General features: G+C 41.2%; 1 protein-coding gene across 13 annotated transcripts in view; it reads left to right on the top strand.

Moving 5' to 3' along the window:
- The window catches only part of ST6GAL1 (ST6 beta-galactoside alpha-2,6-sialyltransferase 1), a 104,038-nt gene that overhangs the window by 48,081 nt on the left and 34,100 nt on the right, over positions 1–21,857 (top strand). For 2 of the 13 annotated variants that reach the window (XM_048862736.2, XM_048862742.2), the window contains one exon: positions 4,348–4,463. The exons of 10 other annotated variants lie outside the window; for them this stretch is intronic. The gene's annotated coding sequence lies outside the window, so the exon portion shown is untranslated. Of the gene's footprint in view, positions 1–4,347; positions 4,464–14,581; positions 14,605–21,857 lie in introns of those variants that run through there. One more of the 13 variants, XM_075132238.1, reaches the window with a different exon arrangement.

Genomic DNA, 21,857 nt, shown 5'->3' with positions numbered 1-21,857 from the left:
TGGGACTTAGGCACATGCTTAAATGCTTTTCTAAATCTGGGCCTCAGTTTCTTTTTAGTGTATGTTTAAACCCACAGCAGAAATGCTCAGACATAGGTGTGTCATGGTAATAACTAGAAATGTTAAGAAGCACCATGCAAAGAATAGGACTGTAAATAATATTTAAAGGGGACTGTAAATAATATTTACATTACTCCTTGCTTAAAATGTCTTTTGGATTTTGTCTCTATATCAAGTTTCTTTTTTTTCCCCCAGTGCTCTCACACATTGATTTGTGAATACAGGGGTGCTCACTGAAAGCTGAGCAGTTGGCATTCAGACTATCTCTCCCCTTCCTCCTTTCCTCCCCACCCCATGAAAAAGGTAATTAAAGTATAATTGTTCTTGTTTGGGGAGATGCTTTTCAGTAATTACTTGGACGTTGCAGATAGGTCTTTGAATAGATGCATAGATTGCAAGGCCAGAAGGGACCACTGTGATAGTCTGACTTCCTGTACAATGCAGGCTATAGAACTTCCCCAAAATAATTCCCTTTCCTTTAATTTATGCCTTATTCAATTTGACTTTGTCTAACTTCAACTTCCAGCCATTGGGTCGTGTTATACCTTTCTCTGCTAGATCAAAGAGCCCATCATTGTATATTTATTCCCCAGGTGGACACGAACAGACTGTGATCGTCACCTGTTAACCTTCTCTTTGTCTGTTAGGTATTTAAGATCAATTTTGGAATCTGCCGTCACGTGATGGTGGTGTACGCATCTGACATTTGGGCAGAAGAAGGTGATGCTGCTACTTTATGGTGATTCCAGACTAATGGAACTGGAAAATAAAGCAGACCTTATGTGTTAGGGGAAAGAATAACTGCCTAATTGTTTCAGTGACTTTTGGACACTTGATTCACCATGTGATTTCATGCTCTAAGCTCTGTAAACATGTAAAGTGTTCATGTCAAGGTTTACTAGACAAATAGTTTCTGAACGTTATAGCTAGTGAACATGAGAGAAAGAAATTAATTGGCCTGTATTTAGTTTGGTGTTGCTTCCGTTAAGCATTTCTAATGACTGATGTTAATTTGGCTAGTAACTAGGTCAGTGCTCGATTAACTTTATTACAGCAAATGAGGCAGAGTCTCATGACTAGGAAATCTTACTTACTTTGTTTTGCAATCTGATGGTGCAACATGTTTTGTTGAACTTCCATTTACACTGTTCCCCTGTGTGGGACGAGGGTGGAGTCTGCCTTGGCAAGTGTTTGAAATTAAAGGGTCTCTGCTTTCTGTTACCTTTCCCAAAACTGATCAAAAATTGCAAAACACTGATAAAATTTAAAGTATGCTAATGTCTAGATATGACCAGTTTCTGATGTGGAAGGGACACAACAGTTAAATCCAGCTATGCTTTTCACGATTTTTAAAATGTGCATTGTACTGTGTTTCGGAGTAGCAGCCGTGTTTGACGGCGATAAATCTAGATTTTATTTGCTAGGAAAGGGCTTTGTGTATTGCAGTTACGTAGTGGGAGCTACTCTGTGCATTTGGAATGAATCAGTTACTAATTGCTGCAGAGTGAGACATATGAAAGTTTTTTTTGTTTTTTTTTTTTTCCTCAGGGGTTTGGCTTCACTAGTCTTGGGCAGAACTGAAATACCAGCAGTGACGCTTTGTGCTTCCCTGTGTTGCCCTCTGAGCTCCAGTGGCTTCTCCTCCTTGCTGGCTTTCTGTCCCTTCTACAACTCCCAGCAGTCAGCTGATATAACCTGCCCCAGCTGCTGATCCCCTTCATGGTGGGGAGTGGAAGCATTAGCTACTCCGCACTGAACAACTGCAGCATACCTGCTCTTGTTCTTGTGGTAGAAGAAGAGAACCTTGTCATCATCTGACTGTAGCCCTGAGGCTATAAGGCAAGGCAGCCTCTTTTCAGACTAGAAAAGGAGTACTTGTGGCACCTTAGAGACTACAGACTAACACGGCTGTTCCTCTGAAACCTGTCTTTTCAGACTGATCAGCTAAGCGTGGTGGGAGGGGCTGTATTTATTATACAGGACTTCCCATATTTCAGGGACTCTTTCATGTCCCTTTTTATGCACACACATAATATCTGTGGCAGAAGGAGGAAGAGCTGGCTGGCTTCTCCAGAGCCAGTTGGCCCCTAACCAGATGGAAGGAGTGGGTGGCTGGGAGAGGGGACTGCTAGGGAGTTGCAGGCTTGTGGAGCTATTTATCTTAGCAGCAAGAGTGAAGGCTCCTCTCTTGAGTAGCTTAGGAGTTTTGCATGGACACAGTTCTTGGCAGGCTCCATCTTCCATAAAGTGGCTCGTCTTATCCAGTTTGTCTTGGAGAAGCCCCTTAGCTCTTTTGTTTCCCCGGGAGGTGTAGGGAGCATTAGCACACCAGAGATGCTCCTGGAGGGTGCTCAGATACTAGGAGGATGAGAGCAGAAGAAGAACCTGTATGGAAAGAGGGAGATGGGAAGAACTGGCCCTCTAAGTGGGAGGCCCATGCACTTCCATAAAGCTGCTACCTTGTCCTAAATCCTTCCTTGAAACTCTGCTCTGATGCCTGCAAGTCCCTCCCATCTGGCATTGATTAGGCAAGCAATGTGCTGAGACTTCTATTTTCCTGTTTAACTCTTTGTTCTGTTACTTTGTTCTCCCACCCACCATATTTCTCTGTTGTGTGCTCAATGACACCTGGAACCTGAGCTGTTGGCATCAGGGACTGTCTTTGTTACTTGTCTGTACAATGCATAGCACAGTCATCCCTGATCCTTGATTGGGGTTCCTAGGCATTGCCATGTACAAACAAAAAACGATACAGATGGGTGCCGCTTCTGGTTTTAAGCACGCACATGGGAGATAGAGCAGCAGTAGTGGTACCCTGGCTAGTCTGGGAACATAGGGTAGTAACCTGGGAATGTGGGGAGCTCTCAGTGCTGCTTGCCTGCAACAAATTGAACGTACACATCTCTGCGAGTTGCCAGGGCACTGCCCCCTTTATGTTCTGTATTTGTGAGAGTCAAAGACAGATGTGTGTGTGTGAAGCATCAGTGGGTTTACGTGACTGAAGGGGAAACCAGCCTACTGTGAAATGAGGCACCTATTTAAGAATGGAACTGCACGTGCTGTTACATTGACCTTTCCCAGCCAAGCTCTGTTGGTCGAGCTTTTTATTACTTTTCCCAAAACCTGTTTCGTTGCCTAAGGAGCCATCCCTAGGGGGTGTATGTTCGTGAGTTCTAGCCCAGCCTGCCAGCGGGGGGAAGAGGAAAGTCTTGACAGTTGGTGAAGATGATCTTATGTGATTATTCTGGGTGGCTCTAAAATAGCTTCCTTTCTACCACTATTTTTCCTCTGAGTTTTCGGGAAAGTGAACTTTTCCTTTTTCAGTTTCACTGGCAGTACACTCTGGGAGTTATTTTTCTTTTCTGATTCTTTCTTTGAACTTCTCTGAATTTTGTCTCTTACCTGTGCTCACCATTCTCTCTTCATTGTGTCAGGTCTGGCAACTAGAGCTGGTTGGAAAACAATTTCGAGGAAAATCTCAACTTTTCAAAAAATGTCCCCTTACTCTGCTGGCTGTTGCCTTCCTTGGAACTATCCCTGTCTTTGGAGCTCCGTCTTGGCAGCAGCCCTAGGTCTCTGGGGTCCCCCTTCCCTCTCCCCTAGTCCTTCTACCTAGATCTGCTCAAATCTTTGCAGACCTTGAGACAATTTTTCATAAATTTTGAGAAGAAAAAAAAATTTGTAAAGTTTTTCTTGTCAACCAGCTTTACTCCTCCAGAGCAAGGGAAGTGAAGGGAGAGACAGAAAGGAAGTGGCAAGCGGCTGACTAATTCCCCTTCTTTCCCTGACTCGCTCACGTCTCTCAGCTGCACTTCGCAAGAAACTCACATCCTTTTTGGTTGGTGTTGGGCCTTGTCTGTGATTTCCCTCCTGGAGGCTGGATTATTACAACACAGTCCTCTTAAGGGCCACCCTTTCAATCCGTCATGAAACTGCAGCTAGTACAGAAGGTAACGGCCCATGCATTAATTAAGCAGTATTTTACAGAGGTCCCATCACACTGGTGCGCTGTGCTGGCTACCGGTCAATTTCAGGATGCAGTTGAATGTTAACTTTGACATATAAAACCCTAATGATTTTGGTCCCACATACCTGAGAGAGATCAGTCCTCCCTGCACAGTACTGTTGCTGGTTCAAGGCACTGGCATTCAGATCCTGAGCAATATAAAACTCTGAGCTCCAGTGCCCACTAGTGCTTGGCAGACAGGGATTTACTCAGGATGGAGCTGCGGGTAAGGAATTCTTAGTCCCAGTCTCTTGAACGTCCTACCTTTTTTGATTCATTAGGGCCCAGACTTGGGTTTTGGAGATGCTGTTCATCATACCTGTTTTCCCATGGAGTGAGTGGTGATGGCAAAGGGGTTGCTGACGCTTAAGAAGTTTTCACGCATGGATTTTAAAATGTAAGACTTTTCAGAGGTGTTTTGTATGTTTCAAGCTATTTTTGTGGTGCTTAATGTGCTGAGGGTTTTAGGTAGGTGGATAAAATAGAAATTAAATAAATAAGTAAATAGCTTAGTCCAGTCTTTTATGCCTCTTTCTGGGTTTCTCGGGACTCATGTTGAGTCAAAACACAGTGGGCCAGATCTTCAGCTGGTGTAAACAAGTATAGTCCCATTGGTTGGAGCTATCCCAGTTTATAGCATCTGAGAATCTGGCCCAGCAGGGATTTGTTCTCATTCTCTGTTAGCTGTTCAGATGCCTGTTGATGTCTGTCTGCCTTCGCAGTGCCAGGCAAGGTCATTTTCCAGCAACTCCCTTAGGGCCTTATTGACCAGATAGATTTGGAATGGATTTACAAAATAGTTTGGCATGACCGTAAATCTCTGTGAATCTGGTTTACATTTGAGAGTGGGCATTTAAACTATTGCATTAATGTATCTGGGTCAGCAAGTAAGCCATCTCTGTTCAATTTATGTCTAATATAGATAACTTCTGTAAGGCCAATTATAGCCTTTTAAAATTCAGTGCTAGGGGTTCTCTTTCTGCAAAATCTTGCTTAAATCTTTCATTGTGTTTTTTAAAGTTTCTAAATCCAAATTAAACCATCATCTGTTATAACTTCAGCACCTTATAATATCTTTGAAATGCCCAGGAGTAGAACTAATGTGGAACAATATTTGCTTAAATCTATTATCATGTCCAGTTCTGTGAAGACACTGCATTAGAGCTTGACTCAACTAACATTACTTGCCAAAACACGCGTCCAGTGTGTGCTACTGAAAATATTTTGATTTCCAAGGCTGCCAGTTCAACAGCATTCATTGCTGAGTGGATCGATTTCAATAAAGGTGATTTTTAAATCAAGGCAATTTAAATCATGGTTTAAATCACCAAGTGGAAAGCCTCAGTTCAAATAATCAATTTTAATCAACTTTTCCGTTTGTTCTTCAATTATTTTGTAAAGAAAGGGGCATTCTCATTGGTTGATATAACCATTAAATATATTGATTTAAAGCTAAATAGAGCTTTTAGACTAGATTTGGTACATCTTTTTGTTAGCCAAGAGGGTACACTATAACAATATACATTTATTTAAGAAATTTTAGAGGTTAATATTTTCATATTCTTATTAATTATACATTTTAGTATGTTAGAAAATTGTGAATAATATATTGCTTATTAACTGCATATTTAACCTTTTGCTTATGATTTGTGTTAAGCTGCATTAGGATAGTAACAGAAATTTAATTAAACACAAAATAGCACACAGAATATATTTTTATTAAACAAAACAAACTTAAATGTTTTGGATACATAAACTTTTCTTTTAAAAATATGTTTCACATTTACAACTAAACAATTTATTAAACAGAGGGATCAACTGGAGATAGTGTATTAAACTGATTATTTCAGGTCAGCCTGTAAAGTGACTGGAGCTTTAGGTTTCTACTTGCCTAAGTCTCTTGAAAATGAGACAGTGATTTCCTAAGTTGACTGCCTTCAGACTTTTTCAGCAAAGTCTGGTTCCAGGTGCTTAGCTAGTGACTTCCATCAGTTCAGTGGTGCTACTTTCTTTAAAATATTATCAGCAAACATGTACAGCCCTGAAATTTATTATGCTTGACAGGACTGAATTAGATGCTCATGTCCTAACAGTATCTTCTTCTTCAACAGTTTGGCAACTAATTTTGTACTTTGGGTTGTGAATGTGGCAAGAAAATGGGGTGGAGTAAGTACTTGGTCCATCCGGTTCTTTACTATCTGTCATTTAACTTTGTTATTGAGTATTTCTTTCTTCAGTGTCTCTTGAAGTTCTTTTCAAATTTCAACAACAGCAGCAATCTGTCTGCAGTTTGTCTCAGGCTATGACAGTCGGTTTCAGTGTATTCAGCATAGCTTATACATTTCTCTTTAGCCTGCTGTTGATTAGTTCCATGTATTTTGTCACAATTTGCTTCCAAAATTATCATCGGAAACAGCCAGTTCTTCATAAATAGATCACAACAGTCAACCACTGAGTTCCATCTTACATTGTGAGGGAGAATTAACTTGGATTCTCTTCTCTTCGGTGAAGCTAAAGCAAAGTGGTTGTCACAGAAGTATTTTGCAATTTTAGCAATATTTTCCTTAGTTCCTGGAGTTATACTTAGGTCGCTGGCTAAAAGATACATCAAATGAGCACTGAATGCATGTGTTCTAAGCTTCAGGTTCCCTCCATTATTTTCTACTAGATTTCTTCTCATCTTGGCAGCATTGTCTGCGACAAAGCTACTTACTTGACACTAAAAGAAAAGGAGTACTTGTGGCACCTTAGAGACTAACCAATTTATTTGAGCATAAGCTTTCGTGAGCTACAACTCACTTCATCGGATGCATACTGTGGAAAGTGTAGAAGATCTTTTTATATACACACAAAGCATGAAAAAATACCTCCTCCCACCCCACTCTCCTCAGCTCTCGTCCCCTAAAGCTCCTACTCTACTTGCGCTATATTGATGACATCTTCATCATCTGGACCCATGGAAAAGAAGCCCTTGAGGAATTCCACCATGATTTCAACAATTTCCATCCCACCACCAACCTCAGCCTGGTCCAGTCCACACAAGAGATCCACTTTCTGGACACTACAGTGCTAATAAACAATGGTCACATAAACACCACCCTATACCGGAAACCTACTGACCGCTATTCCTACCTGCATGCCTCCAGCTTTCACCCTGACCACACCACACGATCCATCGTCTACAGCCAAGCTCTGCGATACAACCGCATTTGCTCCAACCCCTCAGACAGAGACAAACACCTACAAGATCTCTGTCAAGCTTTCTTACAACTACAATACCCACCTGCAGAAGTAAAGAAACAGATTGATAGAGCCAGAAGAGTTCCCAGAAGTTACCTACTACAGGACAGGCCTAACAAAGAAAATAACAGAACGCCACTAGCCGTCACCTTCAGCCCCCAACTAAAACCCCTCCAACGCATTATTAAGGATCTACAACCTATCCTGAAGGATGACCCAACACTCTCACAAATCTTGGGAGACAGGCCAGTCCTTGCCTACAGACAGCCCCGCAACCTGAAGCAAATACTCACCAACAACCACATACCACACAACAGAACCACTAACCCAGGAACTTATCCTTGCAACAAAGCCCGTTGCCAATTGTGCCCACATATCTATTCAGGGGACACCATCACAGGGCCTAATAACATCAGCCACACTATCAGAGGCTCGTTCACCTGCACATCCACCAATGTGATATATGCCATCATGTGCCAGCAATGCCCCTCTGCCATGTACATTGGTCAAACTGGACAGTCCCTACGTAAAAGAATAAATGGACACAAATCAGATGTCAAGAATTATAACATTCATAAACCAGTCGGAGAACACTTCAATCTCTCTGGTCACGCGATTACAGACATGAAAGTTGCGATATTACAACAGAAAAACTTCAAATCCAGACTCCAGCGAGAAACTGCTGAATTGGAATTCATTTGCAAATTGGATACTATTAATTTAGGCTTAAATAGAGACTGGGAGTGGCTAAGTCATTATGCAAGGTAGCCTATTTCCTCTTGTTTTTTCCTACCCCTCCCCCCCAGATGTTCTGGTTTAACTTGGATTTAAACTTGGAGAGTGGTCAGTTTGGATGAGCTATTACCAGCAGGATAGTGAGTTTGTGTGTGTATGGGGGTGGGGGGGATGTGAGAAAACCTGGATATGTGCAGGAAATGGCCCAACTTGATTATCATGCACATTGTGTAAAGAGTTGTCACTTTGGATGGGCTATCACCAGCAGGAGAGTGAATTTGTGTGTGGGGGGGTGGAGGGTGAGAAAACCTGGATTTGTGCTGGAAATGGCCCAACCTGATGATCACTTTAGATAAGCTATTACCAGCAGGACAGTGGGGTGGGAGGAGGTATTGTTTCATATTCTCTGTGTATATATAAAGTCTGCTGCAGTTTCCACGGTATGCATCCGATGAAGTGAGGTGTAGCTCACGAAAGCTTATGCTCAAATAAATTGGTTAGTCTCTAAGGTGCCACAAGTACTCCTTTTCTTATTGCAAATACAGACTAACACGGCTGTTACTCTGAAGCTTATCTAAAGTGATCACTCTCCTTACAATGTGTATGATAATCAAGTTGGGCCATTTCCAGCACAAATCCAGGTTTTCTCAGAACAGTGGTTCTGTTGTGTGGTATGTGGTTGCTGGTGAGTATTTGCTTCAGGTTGGGGGGCTGTCTGTAGGCAAGGACTGGCCTGTCTCCCAAGATTTGTGAGAGTGTTGGGTCATCCTTCAGGATACGTTGTAGATCCTTAATAATGCGTTGGATACCACACAACAGAACCACAAACCCAGGAACCTATCCTTGCAACAAAGCACGTCGTTAACTGTGCCCACATATCTATTCAGGGGACAGCATCACAGGGCCTAATAACATCAGCCACACTATCAGAGGCTCGTTCACCTGCACATCCACCAATATGATATATGCCATCATGTGCCAGCAATGCCCCTCTGCCATGTACATTGGTCAGATTGGACAGTCTCTACGTAAAAGAATAAGTGGACACAAATCAGATGTCAAGAATTATAACATTCATAAACCAGTCAGAGAACACTTCAATCTTTCTGGTCACGCGATTACAGACATGAAAGTTGCAATTCTTCAACAAAAAAACTTCAAATCCAGGCTCCAGCGAGAAACTGTTGAATTGGAATTCATTTGCAAATTGGATACAATTAATTTAGGCTTGAATAGAGACTGGGAGTGGCTAAGTCATTATGCAGGGTAACCTATTTCCCCTTGTTTTTTCCTACCCCCCCCCCCCAGACGTTCTTGTTAAACCCTGGATTTGTGCTGGAAATGGCCCACCTTGATTATCATACACATTGTAAGGAGAGTGGTGACTTTAGATAAGCTATTACCAGCAGGAGAGTGGGGTGGGAGGAGGTATTTTTTCATGCTTTGTGTGTGTATATATAAAGATCTTATACACTTTCCACAGTATGCATCCGATGAAGTGAGCTGTAGCTCACGAAAGCTTATGCTCAAATAAATTGGTTAGTCTCTAAGGTGCCACAAGTCCTCCTTTTCTTTTTGCGAATACAGACTAACACGCTGTTACTCTGAAACCTGTTACTTGACACTGACATTTTCATTCATTTTTTTAATAGCTTTTACTGCTGCTTCTTTTAAGTATTCTGCTGTAGGGGCATTTCCTGATGTAGTGATTGTTTCTGTGAGATAATCTCATTTTCTGTTGTCACACAAGCACATATGACTGGATCATAGTGTGCGTTGGTTTATCATCAAGTCTCACATGAACAAATTTCCTGTAAATGTTTTTTGCACACTGTTCAATTTTCTTCTCATACTGCATCCAGCAACCTTCCAACAATGTCTGGTCTGCCGGATGGAGTGCAGCCTGGTCATAATGATTGAACCATGTCAATGAAATGTTCATTCGGAACAAGACGAAAGGGAGAATTTGTTGCATAAATGAACCAAGTAATCTTTTAATCTGTGGAGTTTTGCTGAAATTTGCTAATCCTGATTATAAACTCATCCATGGGTTTACTGCAAAGGGAAGAAAGCTTTTTTTTTTTTTTTGATACAGGTAATTTACTGTCTGACGTATGTTTAGTTGCAAACTGCTGGTAGTACCAATGGATGACTGAAGTTGTAGACATTGCAGATGATGGATGTTCATAACCCTTTTTGACTAGATTGGACCCAGAAACAAAATGGTATAAAAAGTCACTCTCACTGAGTATTACTGAGTTCACTGCTTTAGAAAAAATACTTCCTACAGCTGTTTGTACCATTGTTTAAATGTTATAATTTATTCTAAACCCAGTTTATAGGGGAAATAATTAATAAATCATAAGGATTATCTAAATCTGTGTAAATCCTTATCTCTGACAACATACCAAACAGTTTGAAAAAATTAAATGTTAAAATTCACAAATGCCTATTAAAACTTGACTTTTAAACAGGAAATCTTCACCTAGGATGTCTGCATCTTGGCAGGGGGTTATACTATATGATCTTTGCAGTACCTCCTAACCATGCGGTTCTATGATTCCATGCTTCCATGATTATATTGAGCAATAAAAACAAATCATTTCAGAAATCTAGCAGTAACAGTAAAACAGTAAGTGATAAATACTCCCACAACAAACTAATATGTAAATTATATTTTGAACACAAACATTTTGAAATTCCAAAGAAAGTATCCACCCAAAACATATGGTAATAATCTAAGTGATCATTTACTAGCATAATAGGACATGGTAGACAGTCCATAAAAATGTTGCAAAACACTTGGCACAGGTTCATGTTTTTACCCAGAGTACAGGAATTTCTTGAAAAGGTTCTCAAATAGGGTCTTTTTTATTACTTGTTTTCTCCAGTTCCCAGATGTTGAGATCAACACTAGAAGGCTGCTCTCTAAAGACTGTCGCTCATTCTTCCCACAGTGTCCTCTTGCTTTGACACCAGTGTTGCGTCTTTCTGGTTGCACACAATGGGCGGCGCATGAACCGCCAGCTGGGGGAGACCAGCCCTCAGACATTCCCCATCTGCCCGAGGCCCTGCCCCTTCCAAGACACCCCCCTGGTAGCGCCTGGAGACCCCTCCCCCGCCACAGCCATCAGCCTTTGCCCCAGGCTAGCCCCCTCCCAAGGGAGCGCCAGCAGGGTGGGTGGCGTGGCCCTAGCCCTGGAGCACTGGGAGGGCAGGTGGAAACCCCGGGGTGGGTGGCGTGCAGCTGCAGTCTCCCCAGACCCGTAGCAATGGGAGGGTGGGTGGCGCACGGCACACAGAGACACAGAGCGGGAAGCAGGAAGAGGGGGTCTGGAGGCTGAGCGTGGGCAGCACCACGCCTGGCTGTTTGGGGAGGCACAGTCTCCACCAGCCTATGGTACCTGCTGTCCATGTTGCACACTGCTCCTTCTCCCTTGTTACTTAACTCCCCATTCCTCCACACAAAAACTCTAATGGTTGTTCTGTATCCCACACATATTTTGCACTGCAGTATTTTATTTGTTTAGAGACAGAGAGGGAGGCGGTTGAGAAAGTGATGGATTTCTGTTTTTATTTCTGTGTGCACAGCGAAGAACAGAGAACAGGGCCATTTATTTGAAGTGCCCACAACCATCCAGAAGCATGGGCTGGTAGTTATTGGGCAGATCAGTGTTCTTCCATGAGCCAAAGAGTTAGTTTCCATGGTGGGTGAAGTCATAAATATTCATAATTTGAGAACTGAGCTGCTCAGGCAGAGATATGCTATAAAATAGGAATGAGATCACCCAGGTAGGAAGAGCGGATGATCCCGATGAGATATACCCTATTCATTGACTAATGTTATGGCTTTATTTAATATGGATCCATGCACATCTACTTCATTTGGTTTTTCAGTTACAGTCCTACATGTAATACACCTTGTTGTTGCTCAGGAGTTTTTTGTACAGTAACTCCAAACTTTGACATATTTTTCACTTCAATTTTTATTTTACTAGTTAGGGCAAAGGGAGTTCAGATAACAGATCCATACCTGGCATCAAAGTAGTGTTCATCAAGTCGAGTTTTGTGTCAATTTTTATTGTTCCATTTAATTATTTTAGCTGAAACAGAAGGAATTAGATTTTTCTCCCAATTAGTGTGAGCCAAGAATAATGACTCTTAAGTAACCCCGAGGATGAGGAAAGGTACCACGCAAATGATCTGTAAAAGTCTGGACATTGAAATATGGAAACATTGTTGTAGTGTGCAGAATAATGACAATTGGTGCAAGATTTATTGATAACTCCTCATAATTGGACTGGTACTGAGGTGCGATAGAATATTATTTAATGTTTTGTGTACTGCCTTCCTTTACAAAGTGGCTTATAAACAAGGCAGACAAAAAATCTCCTCTGAGAGTACAGGCAGCATGCAGGAATTTGAGGTGAACTGAGTTTGGGTTTGGCAAAGTGATGGTGGTATTAAAGCAAAGCATAACTACCCAAGTGGGTAGTTTGCCAGTATGCTGGGGCTAGCAAACACGAGTTTTGTGAAAAATGCCATGGGATCACTAATGATCACAACCAATTAGGACCTCTATTTTATGCCTCATCCGTAAGACAGAAGTGTGAGTAGCACAGTGCCCCTCACAAAGTCTATGGGCATTGGTTCAGAGATGATTGGGAGGAAAGAACATCCCCTATGCAATTACCAATACCCCTTCCTGCTGTAGCTGAGAGGTTTTGTTTTGTTGTATAAGTACTTAGTAGGCCTAAATCTGGTTAGTTTTTGAGATCTGATAAAATCACAGCCTGAGATGGTGTAACTATAGGCTATCTGTACACTTTGCATCAAACTTGCATTAGTCTTTCATAATTTTACTTTCAGTCTCTCTGGGGACATCAGTTTGTATGTGCCAGTAGAGGTTTTTGCTTACACAAACAGATGTACCTACAAATAGAGTGTGTGCAATTAGAGAGGCCAAATGAAAACACACTTTGGGCCAAATCTTCAGCTAGTGTATATCGACTTACTTCATGTGGTCCTTTGAACCTGAAGTGGTTGTAAAGAAGGTACTAGTCATCCTTTGGAAACCATGAACCTGATTCTCTTCTCAACTAGTCTCCAATCCTGAAAAAGACTTGAGCATGTGTTTAACGTCAAGCGCTTCAGTAGCTGGGCAAGAAGCAGCACACATTGGTCTGGTTATTAGACTGGATAAAACCTGGCCATTCCCAACAAGCAGATTTGAGCTCCTGGTTACAGCTAGCTTAGGTTTAACCTGTCCAGATGGGATATTGTGCAGGTGGCTGATGTCAAATACGTAGAAAGATTCATAGACCGTTCTGGAAGATGCTCAAATTATACAGACACTTGTATAGCAGTAGTTGCTTCCATGTTTTGGGTCTTTCAGTGGCCTTTCTGGAAATGTTGTCACATCAAGCTTGCTACAAAGCTGTGGATCTATAGAACCACACTTATCCCAACTCAACTGTACGGCAGTGAAACATGGGCACTGAGGAAGGCTGAAGAACACTGATTTGTTGTTTTCGATTCTCATAGTCTGTCAGCTGCTCCATATTAAGTGGCAGGACAAGATCAGCAACGAAGATATTTGAAGTAGAAACCAGTAATTGCCTCCATCAGCACTGGTTTGGTTTGCAGCTTTCTTGGCATCGGCATATTATTAGAATGGAAGACCAAGTTATTCAAAAGAATGTTTACCAAGGAATGCCACTATGTGGCTGGTAATCATGTGGTTACCAAAAGCTGCAGTGGTACGATAAGATCACCAGTGATGGACATAAGATAGTCTGGCCGAATAGTCGATTTAAGGACCAGTGTAAGGCTCCTAGCTAAGTTATACTTTGTGTAAAACTGTTGTGAGAAGAGAACTGGATTCCTCCTTTCAGTGTAGTAATTCTGAAGGGACATGCCTGTGTCTGTTGACCAGGGACATACTGATGCAGCTACTATTCCAACTTTCCTTTGCATTAATGCATTGTGTCAAGAGTCTCTTATGGAGAAAGCAGTGCGTGACTTGGCAGTTACTTTGGTGGTTGTTGGTGAATTGTATCGTCAATTGCTTGACCACAGTTTGTTTCGTTACAGAATATACTAAAGCAACTGAATAACCAGTGTCAGTCAGGCTGGCAGCTAAAAGGCAGTAATCGCACAGCACAGGGAAAAAAGGTTCCATACAATACCAGTTTCCAGATAGCAATCTCCTGCTGTGCCGCTGAATTCTTTTTAGGAAGAAGGCTTGTTTCCAAAGTTATACCCTTAAAGCTATCCTTTAGAGACCCAACCAGTTTAAAAGTAATAAGGTACTGTATGCATCATCTGAGGCTAGATTTATCCAATAATCTTTCTGCCTTGTTTTTCTGGTACCATGGTGTACCCCTTATCTTTGTTTTGATCACGTACATTCCAGATACCAAGGGCATGAAGGCACCTCCTAGGCTTGTAAATAAGAACATAAGAACGGCCATCCTGGTTCAGACCAGTAGTCCATCTAGCCCAGTGTCCTGTCTTCCAACAGTGGCCCATGTCAGGTGCTTCAGAGGGAATGAACAGAACAGGTAATCATCACGTGATCCATCCCCTGTCGCCCTATCCCAGCTTCTGGCAAACAGAGGGTAGGGACACTTCAGAGCATGGTTTGACGTTGCACCCCATAATGATCTGTAGATATATACTTACAAGTGTAAATATGACATAACTGGAATATGTTTTATGCCAGATATGTCAAGTAACATATCTTTGCAAAGGTTATGTTCTACTGCATGTATTCATCCTATTCGTATGCATGTATCATTTTTATATCTGAAGTTATGAGCGTTGACGCTATGCTTGTATTTAAAGTGTTTGCTGTAGAAAGCACCTAAGGCAGATTGGTCAACATAGTGTGAAGGGGTTATTTAAGTAATTGGAAGTATTTGGCTGACAATGGACCTTGATAGTTGCCAAGCCACATCTGAGCTTTTCTGGGAATGTTCAGACTAACATGTGGGCAATGGCGTCGGCCTGTAAAGAACTGAGTCATGCATGGACATTTGACTTGCCCATGTGACTCCAAAACTCTATCTTGTAGCTGTGATTCTATACAGGGGGAAAAAGGGGGTTCCACCCACAAGAGAGATACTATATAAGCCCCTGGAAACCCCTCCATTTTGTCTTCAGCTGGCTCAAGAGATAGCCTCTCCACCCCAAAGAATGCCTGAAAGAAACTGGAACAAAGGACAGTAACTATAGGGGTGTGAGTGATTGCTGGACCCAGACTAGAAGGAGTCTAGACTGTCAAAGAAGCTTATTGGAACATCTCTGAGGGTGATATTTACCTGCATTTAGTTTCCTACTGTATTAGGCGTAGACTTGCATGTTTTATTTTATTTTGCTTGATAACTTACTTTGTTCTGTCTGGTTTCAGAGTAACAGCCGTGTTAGTCTGTATTCGCAAAAAGAAAAGGAGTACTTGTGGCACCTTAGAGACTAACCAATTTATTTGAGCATAAATAATAAATAAATATTTATTTATTAAATAAATAAATATTTGAGCTACAGCTCACTTCATCGGATGTGTACTGTGGAAAATACAGAAGATGTTTTTATACACACAGACCATGAAAAAATGGGTGTTTATCACAACAAAAGGTTTTCTCTCCTCCCACCCCACTCTCCTACTGGTAATAGCTTATATAAAGTGATCACTCTCCTTACAATGTGTATGATAATCATGTGTATGATAATCACATGTGTATGATAATCACAAATAATGGTGGGCCATTTCCAGCACAAATCCAGCCCCCCCCCCGTCTGTTATTACTTGAAATCACTTAAATCCTTCTTTTTATACTTAATAAAATCACTTTTTTCTTATTAATTGACCCAGAATAAGTAATTAATTCCTGGGGGAGCAAAGAGCTGTGCATATCTCTCTTATCAGTGTTATAGAGGGTGAACAATTTATGAGTTTACCCTGTATAAGCTTTATACAGAGTAAAACAGATTTATTGGGGTTTGGACCCCATTGGGAGCTGGGTATCTAGGTGCTGGAGACAGGACACCTCTTAAACTGTTTTCATTTAAGTCTGCAGCTTGTGGGGGACATGGTTCAGACTTGGATCTGTGTTTGCAGCAGGCAAGCATGTCTGGCTCAAACAAGGCAAGATATTGAAGTCCCAAGCTGCCAGGGAAAACAGGCTCAGAGGTAGTCCCAGCACGTCAGGTGGAAGTTCCGAGGGGGTTTCTGTGACCCCACCCATCACACATGGTTCTTTTTTTAACCCTGTTATAGTCTTGGCCTTCACAACATCCTCTGGCAAAGAATTCCACAGGTTGTCACAGTGTTGTGTGAAGAAATGCTTCCTTTTTTTTGTTTTAAACCTGCTGCCTATTAATTTCATTTGGTGATCCTTAGTTCTTGTGTTATGAGAAGGAGTAAACAACACTTCCTTATTTACTTTCTCTGCACCAGTCATGATTTTATAGACTTTTATCATATCCCCGTTTAGCTGTCTCTTTTCCAAGATGAAAAGTCCCAGTCTTATTAAATCTCTCATATGGAAGTTGTTCCATACCCCTAATCATTTTTGTTGCCCTTTTCTGTGCCTTTTCCAATCAGAATATATGGTTTTTGAGATCGGGCGACCACATCTGCACGCAGTATTCAAGATGTGGGTGTACCATGGATTTATATAGAGGCAATATGATATTTTCTGTCTTATTATCTATCCCTTTCTTAATGAGTCCCAATATTCTGTTTGCTTTTTTGACTGCTGCTGCACATTGAGTGGATGTTTTCAGAGAACTATCCACAAAGACTCACAATCTCTTTCTTGAGTGGTAACAGTTAACTTAGACCCCACCATTTTATATGTATAGTTGGGATTATGTTTTTCCAATGTGCATTCCTTTGCATTTATCAACATTGAATTTCATTTGCCATTTTGTTGCCCAGTCACCCAGTTTTGTGAGATCCCTTTGTAACTCTTCAGTTTGCATTGGACTTAGCTATGTTGAGTAGTTTTGCATCATCTGCAAATTTTTCCATCTCACTGTTTACCCCTTTTTCCAGATCATTTATGAATATGTTGAACAGTACTGGTCCCAGTACAGACCCTTGGGGGACACCACTATTTACCTCTTTCCATTCTAAAAACTGACCATTTATTCCTACCCTCTGTTTCCTATCTTTTAACCAGTTACCAATCCATGAGAGAACCTTCCCTCTTATTCTATGACTGCTTACTTTGCTTAAGAGCCTTTGGTGAGGGACCTTGTCAAAGGCTTTCTGAAAATCTAAATACACTATATCACTGGATCCCTCTTGTCCACATGCTTGCTGACTCCTCAGAGAACTCTTGACTCTTCCCCAACATATTGTGTTCATCTATGTGTCTGATAATTCTGTTCTTTACCATAGTTTCAACCAATTTGCCTGGCACTGAAGTTAGGCTTACTGGCCTATAATTGCCAAGATCACTTCTGGAGCCTTTTTTTAAAAAATGGCATCACATTAGCTATCCTCCAGTCATCTGGTACAGAAGCTGATTTAAATGATAGGTTACATACCACAGTTAGTAGTTCTGCAATTTACATTTGAGTTCCTTCAGAACCATCTGGTCCTGGTGATTTATTACTGTTTAATTCATCAATTTGTTCAACACCTACTCTAGTAACGCCTCAATCTGGGACAGTTCCTCAGATTTGTCACCTAAAAAGAATGGTTCAGGTTTGGGAATCTCCCTCATATTCTCAGCTGTGTAGACCAACGCAAAGAATAAATTTAGTTTCTCCGCAATGGCCTTCTCTCGAGTGCTCCTGTAGCATCTCAATCGTCCAGTGGTTGTTTAGCAGGCTTCCTGCTTCTGATGTATTTAAAATTTGTTTTGCTGTTATATTTTGAGTTTTTGGCTAGCTGCTCTTCAAATTCTTTTTTGGCTTTCCTAATTATATTTTTACACTTCACTTGCCAGAGTTTATGCTCTTTTCTGTTTTCCTCAGAAGGATTTAACTTCCACTTTTTAAAGGATGCCTTTTTGCCTCTTACTGCTTCTGTTACTTTGTTTTTTAGCCATAATGGCACTTTTTTTGTCCTCTTACTATATTTTTTAATTTTGGGGGCATACATTTAAATTGAGCCTCTATTATGGTGTCTTTAAAAAGTTTCCATTCAGCTTGCAGGGTTTTCAGTTTTGGCACTATACCTTTTAATTTCCGTTTACCTATCTTCCTCACTTTTGTGTAGTTTCCCTTTCTGAAATTAAATGCTACCGTGATGGGCTGCTTTAGTGTTCCCCCACCTCTCCAGGATTGTTAAATTTTATTATGTTATGGTCACTATTACCAAGCAGTATAGCTATATTCACCCCCTGGACTAGATCCTGTGCAAAACACTTATATGTCCTAATCCTGCCAGTTTTCCTAGCTACTTAAGCCAAACCTTACTTCAGCTAATGCAGGGTGTTATTGGGATATTTAACATAAATGAATGGGATTATAGAACGGCATAGGCCAATTCCAGCCTTGTAACTGCTAGAACTATATATAATATAATGTTATACTGATATTGTGTCCTTCATGTATAATATATGTGGTGTGAATAATACATATGGATAGTATGTGTCTGTGTGTCTATATATATTAGCCCAGCTTATACTGGCCAACACACTCATTTCCCCGTTGAGCAATCTCTTATTTTAAGTAATTAGATCTGCCAGGATATGGCGAGTAATCTGGTAATGATATTCCCTAGGCCAAAAGTTGAATGTGTCATCAACACACACAACTGAAAGGGATGTAGGAAAATAATTCTAGGACAAAGAAATATCTTTTAAAATTAGGTGGAGTGTTATATTTGAGGGGAAAAAAGTCCCAAATAACTTAGTCCACCATTGAGCTAACCCTGTTATCACTGAAGTCAGTGGGAGATCTACCAACACTTCAGTGGGAAGAGAGTTAGGCTAACACTGAGCACTTCTGAAAACCCAGCTCTATGTTTTAATGAGAAAGCAGTAAAATTTTCCCCAGTCATGTTTATGCATCACATGAACGAGTCATTTTTTTCTAGCTGAACTCGAAACAGCTAATGTAAGAAAAATTGGAGACATTATTAAATGAAATGACCAATGAAGCATTTACTGCATTGAAAAGATTTAATAAAATAATTGAATGATTTAGTGCTTAAGGCCGATTCACAGACTGCCGGGAAAAGTAAATGATTGCTAAGGCGTGGCTCTGCCTTGAATTTTTAAAAGCCCCTCACAACGTATACCTAGCAGTTGCCAGCATTTTACTGGCAATTTGAAATTGATTGAATCCAGGAGAAGCTGAGAAAAGCCTCTGAAAAGCTATTCCAGCAGGTTCCATTCACTTTCCATTCCATTCAAAAGGAAATAAGTCTTTAACTGAGGTTTTAAAACAACAAGCAGTCATTTCCTTTTGAGTCCACAAAGGAAAGCAGTTCCACGGTTTGCTTGAACCCTAAGAGAGGACGTATATTGTTTAAATGCAAGGCCACTTCGAGAAGTTGTTGTAAAAGTGAACCCATGGGGTATGTATCTGTCATCTCACTGATTCAGCCTAATAGTTGCAAGTAAACTGAACACTTTTGAACTACCAGTCTTCCAAACTCATGCCAGGCTCTGGGAATCAAGCTGAGCTTGTTGCTTCTCATGCATCATCACTAGTAATAAATATTCTGCAGGCTCCAGTGTCTTCATATCATGAAGCTGCATTGTATTTGAGCTGTGCCAGTCAATACCAGGTGAAGGTTATATAACTGTGCCTCAGTTATAACATAGGAGTGATAATCGACCAATGAAAGAAGCATGTGTGTAACTGAGAGCCATACTTTGATTAGGCAGTTTTCTGGTATTCCTGTGCATTGTTTGTCCGAACTACAGTTCTTTCTAATTAAGGACTAGATTAAGGCTGGCCCATGAAAGCAGAAGGATGAAGAGCTTTACCTTGATCCTTGAGCAGGAGCCGTCACAAACCAATTGCGGAGCACAGACATAAGCATCAGCCTCCCAAAAGGTGATGGAGTGAGGCGGGGGCCAGGACCTGACCTCTCCCATCCTCCATATCGGTAGATGCTGCAGACCCAGTGTGGAGGGGAAATGAGTGCCACAGTCTTTAAATGATGGCAGAGCTGCCACTCTGTCAAGCAGTGCTCCCTGGCCCTGGGAGGAATTCAGGCTGATTTGGCCAGAATTCCTCTAGCAGCTTCTCCTCTCTTCTTGGTGGGGGGTATGAACACAGGCCATAATTAAACCACAGTGTAGGCCTCTGAATGTAAAAGAATTCGGGGCAGGACCCATATTTTTGTATGGTTTGTATAAGACTAAGCACACTGATTTGTGCTCCCTAAAAAATAAGGTACTAAGCCTGTTGATATCACTGTTGATATGCGATTCCAATACCCACCACTCCCACCAGAATCACTTTTGAGGGTCCAAGAGCTCCACATTTTACTCATAACCCTCCAAAGCCTCCAGTAGGTGCTCTATTGAGCCACTAAACTCTGCATGATGCAAGAGGTTCTTGAATGCTGCAAGGCAATGAGCATGCTGCCTCTACGCTGCTCCCAGCCTGGAACCCAGCTCCCCACCTGATCTGTGTCCCTGCCTGGGCACTGCCATGTCAGCCCATACCAAAGCTCATGAAAAGCCATGAAAACTTACTGCTGTGCTGGGAATTCACTTAGGGCGTGTCTGCACTTTGGGCACTGCAGTGGTACAGCTTTTAAATCAACGGACGGGTTTTTCCCTTGATGCAGGTAATCCACTTCCTGAGCCGTGGTAGCTAGGTCGATGAGAGAATTCTTCCAGAATCTACACCAGGCGCTCCGTCAGCTTAACTACAGCTCTCAGGAGTGTGAGTTTTTCACAGTGCTGAGCGGCATAGCTAGATCATTCTAAATTTTAAGTGTAAACTGGGGCTCTGTTAAATTCCCTTTACTCGTATCAGCGTTTCTTCTGATATGTTTAACGCCCCACTGTATAAAATATACATCTGAAATTCTGTGTTAAGTGGTGGATGCTCTGATTCTATCTGTCCATCAGTGTGTGAAAGTATATTAAACATCAGTTACTTAGGGAATAAATGAAATGAAAGATCCCATCAGTTATCAGCAGATATATCAATACAATGCACATCATTTTCTCTGATAGCTGCTTACCTTAATCAGTTGACATTTGTTGTCCTGATCAAGGAGTACATACTAAGCAAGCTTACTGATTACACTTGCTCTATGAAGGTCAAACTCCTTTTTTAAAAAAAAAGACAAACCAAAACTTTCAATATCTTAGTGTTATTCCTTTACATTAAATTAATTGAGCTGCCTGTATCACACAAGAAACAAAGGATATGGCCACACGACGGTGCTTACAGTAATTCTTAATTACTCCAGCCGCTTCAAGCGGTGGTAGCTATGTCAGCAGGAGAAGCTCTCCTGCCAGCATAGTGCTGTCCAGCCCAGCGCTTAGGTCTGTGTCACTCAGGGGGGTGGTTTATTCACACCTCTGAGTGACATAACTTACACCTGCGTAACCTGTAATGTGTACCAGGGTGGATTTGATTTAAATCATGGTTTAAATCACTAGTCAAGAAGACTTGATTTAATCATGGTTTTCTACATAAAAGTACATTCTTGTTGGTTGTTATAACCTTAATACATATTCTTCACAAGTCAGAGATAGATGTAGGTTTCATTTTTAGAAGGTATACAGTATACATTTTTAAACAGTGATTTATTTTGAAAACTTTTCAGATTAGTTTTACAGCTATGTCAGAAAATGAATGATGGTTTGGTTATTTCATTTACAAAATG

The sequence above is a fragment of the Caretta caretta genome, chromosome 9 (assembly GCF_965140235.1).
Source record: "Caretta caretta isolate rCarCar2 chromosome 9, rCarCar1.hap1, whole genome shotgun sequence".
NCBI lineage: Eukaryota > Metazoa > Chordata > Testudines > Cheloniidae > Caretta > Caretta caretta.
The sequence above is the reverse complement of the archived record's forward strand: the minus strand, read 5'-3'. Positions and strand labels throughout refer to the sequence as shown.